Below are 15,577 nucleotides of genomic sequence, written 5' to 3'. Positions count from 1 at the left end.
TTGGCATCTTATCTACCTACTATTCAAAATTCAGCTGAACGCATTTACCAAACTTTAGAAACAAAATAAAACATGATCCATTTAACAAGATCAGTAGAAATGTACAAAATTTACATTTTATTAGATTATTATCAAAAGATTTAGTTAGACCAACCAATGCTATTGCAATGTATAGATTCAATCACGCAAAACAAACAGTGTTAAGCAAAACTGAGATTCTGAGAACATAATTACTTTTTGTTATAAGAACATAATCTAACCAGGTGAAGCAGCAACGTTAGACCATTGTAATATCAATTGCAACTTTTAACGGAATTGCAATCCTGATCCTTTCGATGTCATTGCAAAAAGAGGAAACAAAAAATACAAATGAAATGGTGGAACTACTCTATCATCAGTGACAACTGACAACAACAAAAAGAATCTACAGTATCACGCTATCTGTGGACTTCTACTCCAACAATCTCGTTCCCTAGCTAGTTGCCCTAGTTGTCGACTTCACAAAAAAGGAAGAAACCATTGCGCTGAAGAAGTTGAATTGTCATTGTGGTTTCAGCTTTGCAACTTCCTCATGGATGGAATGGAAGAGAACACCATAAATATATCTTTCACCAAAGCCTAGGAACGCAATCTTCAGTGCCAAAAATATAAACAAAAATGGTCAAGCAGGATTACAAAAATAATTGTTATGACCAATTCATGACTTTGAATGTTGTCTTAAGTGCAATAGTTGGAAGATTAACCAATGTCGCACATAAGTTTAGCCAGAAATGTATGCAGATACATGCTTTGTAATTCAAATACAAATGCTTGTCAATAATTAGAGGTACAATGCACTGTAGAACTTTACACTAAGCAATTTATTACTCCAAAGTGCCATCACTTGAAGTGAAGCCTAGATCTGCTTGTATGAACCTGACCTTTTGGCATTTTATGTGACAATCCATCTAATGATGGCTTAAGGTTCACTAGTTTCAATATTTAGGAGCATGTGAAAAGTATTCACAAACACTACATATCCGAGGATAGGAACACATACAATAACCATGGGACTGCAAGACTCCCTTTCCTAGTCCAGCTACTACCAAATGCATTTTTCTTGAGGTATTCACGTTTTAAATCCAAACAAGTTAGGTAAAATCGATGATTATACATTTATAATTCCCGGTAAAGGATTTCCTATAAAATATCAATAGATTGAAACCATAGTATGGTGGTTAACCTACTCCCATCTTCTACATTATCGGACATATTAATTAGTCTAGAAGCCAATTATAACTAGACACAATACCCATTTTGTACGTGGTTAATTAAGATTACATACAAAGGCTACAGGTAATATTTTATAATCATCTGCAAGTGTATGTCTATCTGTCTATATTTAGCTGTGTTTTCAAATTTTATCTTTTATTTAAATTTGATCTTGCAGAAATCTTTACAAAATTTTAAACTTAAGAAAATGGAAAGTTCCTTGGATTTATATGAACTCTCAAAGTTGTCTTCTCTTCTTTTCGTTTCTCAGTTACTATGCTTACTTTTCTGTTTTGTTTTTGTTTTTTGTTCTCCAAATAACTTATCTAAGCTAATACCCACAAAGAATATTGAATAAGTTGCACAAAATGGTTGAATGACTCAGAAAAAGAAAATTCCATCCTCCCCACTCCCTAAATAGGAGCAAACATTTTTGAGAATGTGCAATACTCGGAAAACTATAAGGGCTATCCAACATTTAGAATATCACCTACTTCTATGAATGTCGATCTCCTATATAATCTACCAAAAATGATAAAAATTCCCTTTGCATGGTACACCACCACAATTCACATATCTAATATCAGTGTAGTTTTGCATTTCCATTTTAGTCATCCAACTTGGATCATCAATTCTATGGGTGTGCTTGTATTGGATCTTTCTTTTTTATTTATTGTTTCTTTTGGGTTGCCAGGGGGCAGGGGCGGGGGTGCATCACTTAGAAATGTGCTAATCTTCTAGCCATATCAACTGCTTCACCAGTGGTAACCTGCTAGTTCAAGAATAATAGGATCATTAGAAATGTTTTTTTTTTTTTTTCTTTAAAACCAACTTGCAATTCTATTTAATTACAAGGTTTTTACATCAACTTCAGATGTCAACCTAACTTGCTTAAGAAAACTGGACATCCCAACCAATTATTTGTATATAATGAAATGATACACATAAAGAATAGCTTGTTTACCTTCACAACTTCATCAAGTAATTTGACATTCAAAATGCTTGGAATGAATCCTGCACGTATATGTGTGTGTATCACGTATATGTAGCTCCAGGAAGATAGAGACAACAAGGAAACATGATAAAATTGATGTAATTATCTCGTTCACTTGGCTTGTCTCCAGATATTGTGCTAGTTTCAGCAGGAGGTTCTACTCTGACTACGAAATATGTGAAACTTCGAAAATAATAAGCTACAAATCGTTGAACACTAAAAAAAAAAAAACAGAGAATGAGAAACAGTGCAACCTAATGTATACTTGCGTAGGGAAGGTACGTGCATGCCACCTCAGCCACACATAAATACTACTATTTCTAGCACACTAAAAACCTAGTATGCAAAATCGATTATAGCTTCTGAGCATGAAAAACCAGTTGGGTATTAGAATGACAGTATAACCTGTCACACGAGGCTTTTGCTAGGATATCTCTTAAGATGAGGAAAACAAAAGGCTTGCCGTGATATACAACCAGCTTCAGCGTACGGGAGATGTACATACTGAATAATTAAGAAGGTGTGTTATGTGTTTAACAAATTACTCCCAATGTCTCCATATTGACCACTCTATAATGATAGAAACGCGAGTGATGCTGGACTTGGACGGTCGTTGTACATAACAAAGAACAGTTCCACTATAAAGAACCTTAAACTACAAAGTTCCATATTAAAGAAATTCAAACCTTAATATCTTTGTTCATCATCTTCAAATAACCCTCTGTGCCTGTGACAGTACCACCAGTTCCAATTGCCGCTACAAATATGTCAACACTTGTCATAGTATCCTTAAAAACATTCAAAAATCTTTAAAAAGTCAGTAACGAAAGAAATTGAACACCGACTACAATTGAAAAAGGAGTTAAGGACAGTGCGAAAGCTGAACATGGACTGAGAGCACAACCTTTGTATTTGCCCGATTGTCAAACTGTTGAAACAGGTATGCATTTGGTGTTCCATGAGTAATTTCTTTAGTCTTATCAACGAACGGCCCCTTTCAATCCTTTTGCCGGATCTGTCAAAATTATCTCTGCTCCAAATGCACGAAGAAGAAGCCTCCTCTCAAGATTTATGGAAGCCGGCATGGTGACAATAAGTTTGTATACCTTAGTTGCAGCAACAAAAGCAATACCAATTCCTGTATTTCCCGTAGTTGGTTCGACTGAAATTGTCTGCAGAAAGAAAAAGAGAGGGAAATCCTTGTATTACTCACAATCATCTAAGCACTAAGAACTAGAAAGATGTAAGGAGAGCAACAACGAACCTTCCCAGGAGATATACCATCATTTTCTTCTGCATCAGCTATCATGCTTAATCCAATTCTGTGACATAAGCCAGTGAAAATAGTCAGTACTCATTACACCAAACTTTAAGCGAGTAACTAGAATCAAGTACAAACTTCATACCATTCTACAAATGGTACAGTACGCCATATTCACAATGTATTTTTGTTGTGTCTCAGCCCTACAAGCTAATTGAGCATTTGAGCGCCTTTTGTTAGAGGTTTCTATCCCAAAATTGCACAAGGGATCCCTAAGCATCTCATTGGATGCTCACCATTTACTGCCACCCAAAAGTCATGCACCAATGAGATGGTCAGCTCAGGAGCAACAGGAAGATGTACTTTCTCTTTCTATTTAAGTATTTATCTATGGTCGTATCATGATGTATGTACAGATTAAATAATGATAGCCAACCTTAACATTGATATAACAGTTTGAACAGACAAGACACTAAATCTCACGAGGAAATGAATTAATCGAGCATCGTAGGTTACCTATCCTTAGCACTTCGACAAGGCTCCATAGACTCAAGCTTTGCAGCAACATTCGCAACACAGCCTCCAACAACTTTGGTGAGATATATCATGCGTGTTCTCCCAATCAGCTAAAATTGAATATTCAAGGTGCCAAAAATTAGTAACCATAATTTATTGAACATTTATCAGCAAGAAAAAACTACAAGAGATGGAAGACCCCATTTACATGGGATTAAGGCAAGGATGATCCTGATGAAAAACTGCAACAGTAGGCATTTCATTATCTCCAACTATGTTAGCCTACATTTTGTAACTGTTTGCTTGTGTTGACTGTTGAGTGCCGCTATTGTCATTCTTGTATTGATGAAACTAACCATGGAAATCTTTTGGGAACAACAAATCTTATATCTTAAAAATGTAGATTTTTTTGGAGAGGGAGTTGTGTGTAGCCATTGAGAATATCAGTTCAGCTAGCAACAGGAAAATAATACAACTTACCCCTCTACTCTAGTGTAACTCAACTGAACAAAATGTTCATTGAAGATAATCTACCGCCGCCATAAGGCAATAAACGCCATTACAAACATTATAAGAATACATTGCTAAACCCTTCAAATGTTGTATGTGCAACTGAATAACTGAGCTAAATATCGACAAAACCAACTTCAAAATGAAAAATCTCGCCTACCCATTTGAGCAAAAACAAAAGGAACAATCAGAGTAATCCTTCATTTAAAACAACAAAAGTCTAATACTCATCTTCAAATTTCAACATAAAAACAAAAGTACAAAGGCATGGGGAATATATATATACCTGAGTGACATCTTCAGCAATGCTAACAGTTTCAAGCTCTTCTCTACCATGAAAAGCAACGTTTTGTGGAGAAATAACAGAGTCCAACCTTGCTACTCTAGAAACACATTTAAGAGAAAGACTAGTAGTGGCAAATTTAGTGGATTGAAAAAGAAGGAAGCCAACTCCTAAAACTGTGTTCTGTCTATCTTTGCATAATACGGCTGCTGCTCCCTTGTTAGTTGACCTGTCATAATCAGCATCATAAAAGAATTTTGGCCATTTGTCAGAGAAGAAGTGACTAGGCTAAGATGCAACGACAATAGAGTCATCTTACACATTGTGTTTGAAAGCTTCTAAATTGGTATACCATGATGAATGAGTGGTGTTCCAGATAACCCCATATCATAATGGTACCTCTGGCAAACTTAACATGGCTCCTGTGTTTCTAGATTTCATGGAGAAGGCAAAGACAATAAAGACCTCTGTTGTTCGGATCCTCATTTTCATCAGACATCCATTTGAGAAAAAAATTCTCAAGTCATTGTCTACAGCGCCTATACTCATCTGTTCCGAGTGTAACATTGGATGCAAACCATAAGCCTCTGATCCAGTTACTATCAAAAAGTGATAATCAGATTCTACTACTCTAGAACAGAAGCTGCAGGATAAATCATTCTTGAATTTTCTGGGAAGCAAGATTTCACCAGTGGGAAGATAATTAAGATACAACTTCCAAAGAAATAGTTGCAGACTAGACTCCACCTTCAGTCCCCATATGTGCTTTACTACTCCATACTTCCATAGTTGAAGGAGGAGCATTGAGCTTGATTATCATTTCTTCTGATTAAATGATATAGGCACTTTTGACAGTAAACTCACCTTTCTTATGACCTACCCATACCAGAGAATAAGATGAAACAAGTGGCCTAATGGAAATTCTACCAATGATGTTTTTGATATAGGTTGGAAACAGCTCTCCAATCCTAGTGAAGTTCCAAGACTTTGAGTCTGGGAGAAAGAGATGGTTGACATGTTTATAATGGAGTAAGGTGTCTTGAGGTAAGAATTATTTTAAGGACAAAGGTTTAGTGTCTATAGAAAGCCAGGAATCATAGAAAAGGAAAATATTTGAACCGTTACCAACTGACCAGCAGGGATGATCTTGAATAAGCTTCAGATGCTTGCAAATCCCTCTCCAGAAATAAGAACAATCATATGGTAGATTATCCACATCTTTGACTCTCCACCGTTTACTATAAATAACCATGAAAAAAGATGCCCATAGTGATTCATGTCATCCTTTGAGTAACTTCTGACAATGCTTGGCTAGTAAAGCTGCATTCATGTCTCTGGCCTTCCTAAATCCCATACTTCCCATGGCTTTAGGAATACACAACTTGTCCCAACTTGCACGAACTGCATTGACGCCTTCAAAAGTCACGAGCCATTTGATCAATAAGTTTATCACATATTTTGACAGGTAAGTGATAAGTGCTCATATATAGTATATAATGGAATGGGTTGTGCAACATTTTTTACAAGTACTCCCCTACCAGCTTGTGACAAAACTTTGGCCTTCCACCCATAAATCTTCTTTTGTCTCCTTGAAGATATGACAATAGGTACTCCCAAGTACTTTTCATTAAATTTTCTGACATTCCACATTCTTCTGAGCAAGTCTTGATGCACATTTGAACTGAAAAAGATACTAGACTTGTCCCAATTCACTGATTGACCAGATGCAGCACAGTACTTCTCTATGGTACAAATAGCTTCTTATACAATAGCTTTGCAGAAGACTAAGAGGTATGGATGCAGGTTTGAGGTTTATCCCATGTATATTCCCATTTGTTTCTTCTTGGAGAAGAAGTCTTGATAAGGTGATTTAGGGTCACCTTGTCGGAGTCCTCTAAAAGAATTTTTTTTACTCAGAGGTGAAATTAGACTGTTGAAATGCACCTCTAGCTCTAGGTGAGAAACCAAGTTTATCAAGGACTTGGTCAATAAAGCACCACTACATTCTATCAAAAGCTTTTTCATCTTCTTCATATAATGGAATATTTAACTAGCCATGCTAGTATTATCCCCAATGGACCTGCCTTTGATGAAAGCAGCTTGTGGAGAAGTAGTACGGTTTAACTCTACAAACTATGATTTTAGAGAGGATCTTGTAAATGTAGTTGGTTAAAATGTTTGGTCTGAAGTTTGTAATGTGTTTAGCATTTTTCAAATTTCTTCTGTCCCACCTTGTCATAGAATCGAAAAGAGCACTCTAGGTGATCTGTGGTGGAGTTAGCAATAGTTCTAAAACATAAACCCAAGCTGTACTAGCAATAGTTCTAACTTCTAACATATGTTTCGTTTTTTCTATCGAAAATAAAAATAGTTCTAACATGTGCATCACAGGTTCTCCATAGACAAAATGAAATACAACTTTTAAATTGCCACTCGTCGGCCTTTTTTTATGGGCATAACGAAAAATACTGACTGGTTTTAATTTTAGTTTGATGGGCTTTACCAGAAACAGGCTGGGTACCAAAACACATCACCAACAATGGCGCATCATGTTTTGAGACGGGTTAGAAATTAGAACGTGAGGAGTGAAAAGAAAAACAGTCGATCAATAGTGCTTATGACCAAAGCATCTATTTACCACACATCTCCACATATTGATCAAGTATTCATTATTCGTTTTTCGGTTGTAGAGTTATTTTACTTCAAATTTTTGTTAGGTGATTTGGAATAAATAAGTATTTGTTTTTTATGTGAATTTTAGCCTTTTTCGTACAGACATATATGTTACATTGAGTTGCCTATGACCATTATTATCACTTAATGCTTGTAAAATGAAAGTATCAAGCATCTTTTGTGCGAAGCACAATAATTTTTTTTTGCGATTAAGTGTTTGGTTTAATTTTTCATTTGTGGGGACCTTAATGTGCTCTTTGATTAAACTTATGAGAAAATAAACAATTAAGAATCGTCTTCAGTTGTAGTTGTTACTGTTGGTAGATACCCTTTAAGAATTAACATAAATATGACCTATTTAGTAGATATTCCCTAATTCACTACAAGTTTTGTTATTTTGCATTACTGAATAACATACATCTATCTATTAACACTACTACATTTTTCGGCAGAGATACAACAAGAGGAAGATTGAGTGTCTATGTAATCAGTTCTTAAATAAAAGGTCACGACCGATTTCTAATCGTTCTACTACTACGGTTTGTTTACATTCACGTACTGTTGTTTATGAGGATTACAAACAATTAAATCAATTCATCAGTTTTAATGTTGGTTTCTTGAAAACAACAGAGAAATTGCTCTCTTCTCCATTCCATTTTCTTCTCCTTCTTCAGTATTTTCATCTTCCGAAGAAACTATACCATGAATCTAAGTCCGTATATAATTTAATTCTCATAAAACATATATATCTAAGTTTTATAAAAATTCCCCGCTTGTTACGTGTCAATATATTATATGCTTTACACACTACTCACGTCAAATCTTAATTAGATAATGACCAACCAAGTTATACAATTTACGACAATATTTTATTACTACATTTGTCCATATAATCAAATATGTGAAAAACTGGAAAAAGTCAACATTCCCCAGTCAAAGGTCAAAATCAACAGTCAACGGTCAACAGTCAAAGTCAACACGTCATTGTCAAAGTCAAACTATCATTTTCATGTTCAACAGGTTCAGGGTCGTAGCCATGGTTCATTGCTAAGGTCAATGTGTATGGCTCATGATCTCATAACCAAGGTAATGGCTCGGACCCAACTGGCAAAGCCCAAACCTTAGAACCCGGAAGTCTAAATGTTGAAAAACCCATTTGGATCTCTATTAAGTCCTAAGGACTGGCCCCAAACAAATATTAAACCGCCCAAAACTTGATTGAATCGGCCCAAAACACAACTGAGTTCGGCCCGAAAATTTGAACTGAAACCGGCCCAATCAAAACAAATGAAACTGGCCCAACAAAACAAATGAAACGGGCCCATAGACTAATTGGAAAAGGCCCTAAACAAAACAAACTAAAATCGGGCCCAAGACCAACTAACACATTTCGGCCCAACTAACAAACCTAAATCCAAGAGAAACCGACCCAGGTCCAATCCCAATTCGGTCATCTTCTCCAACATCCTCCACCACCAACCCAAATTTCGGCCACCACAAGCTCTCCTCCTCCTCCAACTTCATCACATCGGTTTGACTCATAAACAAAAACCCTATAACTTTAATTAAGGCATAAACCTCAATTCCTTAAATCTAAACCTCCCCAAAACTAGATCTGGACATAAATTTCGGCCACCATTAATGGTTCTTCAAGCTCCACTCGACAGCCCCCACCCAATCCAACATCAAACCAAGAAATACAAAGTCATGGCACAAGAGTTCAACCACCAAAATTGACCCAAAAATAGTTCAAACTATATTACTGCAGTGTTTGGGCAAGCCACCATTAATGGTTTCTCCGAGCTTTGACGGCCCTTCCCAGCACCCATTCGACAGCCTCATACACCATACACTACCCCACTTCAACCCATTATCAACCAGCCAACCAACAATCAAAAAGTTTAAAATAACAACCACAACAGTATTTAAGTTGTACAGGACGTCTGGGCTCGTGCCGCCATTGACGGGCCCAACAAGCTTCTTCGACAGTTCAAAGTCTATTTCAAAGCTTTCAACATAGTTTTAACAATAACGACAAACGACGACGTCGAATAAAACCAAGATAATGAGCAGTATAAAAAAAACAGAAACGTTATACAGTAAACACCGATACACGAAAACTATAAATCCGGTAAAATAGCAAAAATAGCTACTCACCTGTATTAAAACTCAACTCGACGAATTCTTCCTAGTCCGAAGTAAAATCGCCGAGCAAACAAGCAAACAAGTTTCTAGCTCTGCCTCCATTTTTATTATTTTATTATCTTCAAAAACCCTAATCTCTAGAACAATGTGATTATATACTTGGGTCTGAAACCCAAGCCCAACACAGACTCGGGCCCAAAAACAAGGCCCACATATCTCAAACCCAATCCGATCCAATTTTAAATAAATAAATAAATAATTAATTAATTAGTAAATATGTATTTTAAAATACGGACGTTACAGCTATACACATCTCAAAAAAATCTCGTCCCGAGATTCAGAAGTAAATCTATACGAACAAATAACGTCGGTTATTAACTTAGAACATACCCAAAAATGCACGTTGATTAAACTTAAACAAGATAACATTGGTATTAATTATTTACTTAATTAATGATATCAGAACATTTGGTTATCTTAGACTTAGGTGAATCTAGGTGATTCTCAGATCGTGATTTATTGGTAGTGTTTAGGAAGTATTATTTTCAAAACTATTTCCGCTAAAATACATGGGCCTGATTTGAGATACATGGGCCTGATTTCTGGGCCCGAGTCAGTGTTGGGCTTGGGTTTCAAACCCAAGTATATAATCACATTGTTCTAGAGAATAGGGTTTCAAGAGAATAAAAAAATAATAAAAATGGAGGCGGCTTGTTTGCTCGAGCGTTGGAGCGCGACGACTCGGATTAGGAGGAATTCGTCGAGCTGTTAATTAAGGTGAGTAGTTATTTTGCTATTTCACCGAATCTATAGTTTTCCGTGTACATATTTCTCTGCCTGAGGTTTCGGCCTATTAATACTGCTCATTATCATGTTTTATTCAACGTCGTGCATATCGTTTTATTAAACTTTGTTAAAAATCAAAAATTTGTATTTTGAACTGTTGAAGCTCGACAGAGCGTCAAGGGCGGCTAAAGCCCAAGGTAATGAATCCTCCTCTGTCCGTATGCGTTACTGTGATAGCCTTTAGATTGTCGAACTGGGAACGGTGGATTTGGGGTATTTTGTTGGTTGAAATTGGTTGAGTGATGTCGGGGCAGTTCAAGCTCTACTGATGCTCTGTAAAAGAGTTAATGGCGGCTGGAGAAAACCGCCAGTAAATATTTAGTTGAACTGTTTTGGTTGTTGCGTTTTCGAATGGAGTGTTGGTTGTTGAGGGTTGATTGGGGGCTTGTGGTGGCCGATTTTGAGTGCTGTTGGGGGCGGTTGAAAGCTCGGAGAAGCCATTAATGGTGGCTCGACCAAACCCCCTCCAGTAATATAGTTTGAACTATTTTTGGGTTGATTTTGTTGGTTGTTTGATAATGGATTGAAGTGGGGTAGTATAGGGTGTGTGAGTGCTGTCGAAGGAGGGCTGTCAAAGCTCGGAGAGGAGCGTTAATGGCGGCGGTAATATTCTAGATCTAGTTTTGGGTGAAGTTTGGATTGAATGATTTGAAGATTTGGCGTTTATTAAAGTTGGTTGGGTTTGGATGGAGTCGAACCGACTTGATGAAGAAGAAAGTTGGTGGCCAGCGCGATTTGGTGGCTGGTGGAGGAAGAAGCTTGGAGAAGATGACCTGTTGACCGGCTGGGCTTGGGCTTTGGCCGAGTTCAGTTTTTGGGCCTTGGTTGTTTTGTTTGGGCCCGGTTTGTTTTAGTTGTTTGGGCCAACCTTTTATTTGTTTGGTTGGGCCGGATTCTATTTTAGTTGGTTTGGTCCATTTTCTTTTAAGTCTTTGGGCCGGAACTTAGATTGTTTTGTTGGGCCGGTTTCAGTTTAATTTCGGGCACAACTCAATTGTGTTTTGGGTCAGTTCAGTCTAAAGTTTTTGGGCCAGTTTCTAATATTGCTTGGGGCCAGTCCATAGGACTTAATTGAGATCCAGATGGGTCTTTCAACTTTTAGACTTTTGAGTTCTAAGGTTTGGGCTTGGCCAGTTGGGTCCGAACCATTACCTTAGTCATGAGCCCATGAGCCATGTACATTGACCTTAGCCATGAACCATGGCTATGACCCTGAACCTGTCGAACATGGAAACAACAGTTTGACTTTGATAATAATGTGTTGACTTTGACCATTGACCGTTGACCGTTGACCGTTGACTTTGACCGTTGACTTTGAAATGTTGACTTTTTCCAGATTTTTCACATATTTAAGAATATGGACAAATATAGTAATAAAATATTATCGAAAATTGTATAACCTTGTTTGTCATTATCTAATTAAGATTTGATGTAAATAGTGTGTAAGACATAATTATTGGCACGTAACCAGAGGGAAATTCTGATAATAAAACTTAGATATATATACGTTTTTACGAGTATTAAACTACATACGGACTTAGATTCATTGACTTAGTATTTACTTTGTGTTGGAGTCTCGTACGTCCATTAGTACTTAACAGTTAACACTAGCAAGACTGTAAAACGAAGTAAACCGGCTTATGGCATGGCAAAAGCAACCTTTATTAACATTCACAGTAAATACTAAAATCACAAAACTGCTCCCGAAAAGGCAGCACTCATGACTTGAGCTGAAAAGAACACCGATTAAGGGGGCAATTTTGATACTCAAAATCAATTACAAAGACAACAAAGGCTAGTTAAAGCATAGCCTGTTGCTACACCATCGGCACACTTACCATGGGTCAGAGGCCTATCCACCCACTAGTTTTTAGTACTAATGGATGCACAAGATTCCAACACGAAATAAACTGGCCAGTGGCGTGGCAAAAGCAACCTTTATTGACATTAAAAGTACATACTAAAAACACCAAACTGACCCAAAAAAAAGTTCAACAAATCAGTGCTCAGGAGTTGAGCTGAAGCGAACATCGATTAAGGGGGAAATTTTGATACTCCAAGTCAGTTGCAAAGACAACAAAGGCTACTTAAAGCATAACCAGTTGCAACACCACAGGCACACTTATCATGGGTAAGAGGCCTGCTTACTAGTTTTTTGTACTAATGGATGCACAAGATTCCAACACGAAATAAACTGGCCTGTGGCGTGGCAAAAGCAACCTTTATTGACAGTAAAAGTACATACTAAAAACACCAAATTGCCCCAAAACTAGGTTCAACAAATCAGTGCTCATGACTTGAGCTGAAAAGAACACCAATTAAGGGGGCAATTTTGATACTCCAAATCAGTTACAAAGACAACAAAGGCTACTTAAAGCATAACCAGTTGCAACACCACAGGCACACTTACCATGGGTAAGAGGCCTGCTCACTCACTAGTTTTTTGTACTAATGGATGCACAAGATTCCAACACGAAATAAACTGGCCTGTGGCGTGGCAAAAGCAACCTTTATTGACAGTAAAAGTACATACTAAAAACACCAAATTGCCCCAAAACTAGGTTCAACAAATCAGTGCTCATGACTTGAGCTGAAAAGAACACCAATTAAGGGGGCAATTTTGATACTCCAAATCAGTTACAAAGACAACAAAGGCTACTTAAAGCATAACCAGTTGCAACACCACAGGCACACTTACCATGGGTAAGAGGCCTGCTCACTCACTAGTTTTTAGTACTAATGGATGCACAAGATTCCAACACGAAATAAACTGGCCTGTGGCGTTGCAAAAGCAACCTTTATTGACATTAAAAGTACATACTAAAAACACCAAATTGCCCCAAAAAAAGGTTCAAAAAATCAGCACTCGTGACTTGAGCTGAAAAGAACATCGATTAAGGGGGCAATTTTGATACTCCAAATCAGTTACAAAGACAACAAAGGCTACTTAAAGCATAGCCTGTTGCTACACCATTGGCACACTTACCGTGGGTCAGAGGCCTGTCCACCCACTAGTTTTTAGTGCTAATGGATGCACAAGATTCCAACACGAAATAAACTGGCCTGTGTCGTTGCAAAAGCAACCTTTATTGACATTAAAAGTACATACTAAAAACACCAAATTGCCCCAAAAAAAAGGTTCAACAAATCAGCACTCGTGACTTGAGCTGAAAAGAACATCGATTAAGGGGGCAATTTTGATACTCCAAATCAGTTACAAAGACAACAAAGGCTACTTAAAGCATAGCCTGTTGCTACACCATTGGCACACTTACCGTGGGTCAGAGGCCTGTCCACCCACTAGTTTTTAGTACTAATGGATGCACAAGATTCCAACACGAAATAAACTGGCCAGTGGCGTGGCAAAAGCAACCTTTATTGACAGTAAAAGTACATACTAAAAACACCAAATTACCCCAAAAAAAGGTTCAACAAATCAGTGCTTAGGAGTTGAGATGAAGTGAACACGATTAAGGGGGCAATTTTGATACTCCAAGTGAGTTACAAAGACAACAAAGGCTACTTAAAGCATAACCAGTTGCAACACCACAGGCACACTTACCATGCACACTTACCATGGGTAAGAGGACTGCTCACTCACTAGTTTTTAGTACTAATGGATGTACAAGACTCCAACACGAAGTAAACCGGCCTGTAATGTAGCAGGGCAATCAGCCTTTGTGGACTTTTCTAACTAAATATTAACAATACAATTGCCGCTTCCTCTAAACAATGGTCCTTGTGAGTTATAACCAACGTTATCGCTTCATACTATATATTTGGACACACATTTGGGTCCTTGTGACTCAAAACCATTAATGACCAACAGTTGGTTCATATATCTTTTATACACGCTAATGAGTACACATGATAAGGTGTTGTGTTCGTCATAAACAGAAAATGATTATGTTGTTTGGAATTTATCTAAAAAATGTTATGCCTTTTCAAAAAGCATTTATGCTATGAACAGACAAACAACAACTCGAGAAATTGCTTATTGATAAAAAATTTGTTGACACATTATTCTAATATCAGCATGCCAAATCCAAAATCATAACTACAATAAATCATAAATCTATTATTCTAACAATGCTTGGTAAGACTAATATATATATATATATAATAGACAGATAAACTAACGCATATGGCATACTAAATCCCAAAAAAAGTAAATAAATGTATATAAAACAAAGTTTCACCCAGTAAAAATGAAACTAAACCAACTCAAGATACACTATAAGACTCACCCCAACACAGCCACACAGATATAAACATTACCCACAACAAAAGAATAAAACTCATGCTCTCAAATACTAACTAAATCACTCTAAACTCAATTACTAAGCCATATATTTCATTTTTCATACAAATGAAAAAATACATATTTTTACCCATCACATAAAACACCCCCAACATCATAAAAACACACACAAAATGCAAACATTTCACCAAATAACAAAATTGCCCATCACATAAAAAATAAAAAGAAGGGTTATTTACTATTATACCTGCTGAACTCCCCTATCACCAACATGATGTTCCACATTACAAACAACAGCTCCTTCAGGTATACTTCTCAATGGCAAAACATTCCCCACCATTAAATTAGCTTTTTACCCACAGTAAACAAACTGCCCAGTATACATTCCTTCAGCAGCAACAAACAGTTCTTTCTGATGCTTATATCTAAACGGGTGACGGAATGTTACTCGGGCTAATGGAGCCCCACGACCCGGATCGTTAACTATTTCTGTTACTACTCCTTTACGCTGTGCTAGAATGACACGTCCCATTTTTAGGGTTTTAGGGTTTTGAGGATGCGGCTTGTAGAGAGAGGTTGGAGAAAGGGTTTTGAGAGGAGAGTTGTTTATATAGTGTGGAGTGTTTAGAAATGGACTTGGGTAGTGTGGGTAATTACGAGATTACCAGTAATGTAGTGGGCTTCGGATTGGGCTTGGGGATGGACTTAGTCCAATTGAAACGGAAGCCCAGCGAATAAGGAGAAAGAGCCCTTGCTGTGATTATGAGAACGACCACTAGTTTTGGAACCCGTTCTACAAACGGGTACCGTTATTTGAAATTTGTTGTAAAAGAATAT

General features: G+C 37.2%; 1 pseudogene across 1 annotated transcript; it reads right to left on the bottom strand.

Moving 5' to 3' along the window:
- Nucleotides 1–1,601: 1,601 nt before the first annotated feature.
- Nucleotides 1,602–15,307, bottom strand: LOC147485031 (putative inactive cysteine synthase 2; annotated as a pseudogene). The gene is made up of 8 exons (XR_015203198.1): nt 14,988–15,307; nt 4,819–5,044; nt 4,023–4,132; nt 3,510–3,567; nt 3,150–3,417; nt 2,932–3,033; nt 2,216–2,265; nt 1,602–2,020 (listed from the first exon to the last, which is right to left on the bottom strand). The product of XR_015203198.1 is annotated as a putative inactive cysteine synthase 2 (transcript).
- Between the last annotated feature and the right edge of the window lie 270 nt (nt 15,308–15,577).

This window comes from Coptis chinensis, chromosome 7, assembly GCF_015680905.1.
Source record: "Coptis chinensis isolate HL-2020 chromosome 7, ASM1568090v1, whole genome shotgun sequence".
NCBI lineage: Eukaryota > Viridiplantae > Streptophyta > Magnoliopsida > Ranunculales > Ranunculaceae > Coptis > Coptis chinensis.
Note: the sequence above shows the minus strand (reverse complement) of the source record. Positions and strands in the feature narration are given on the sequence as shown.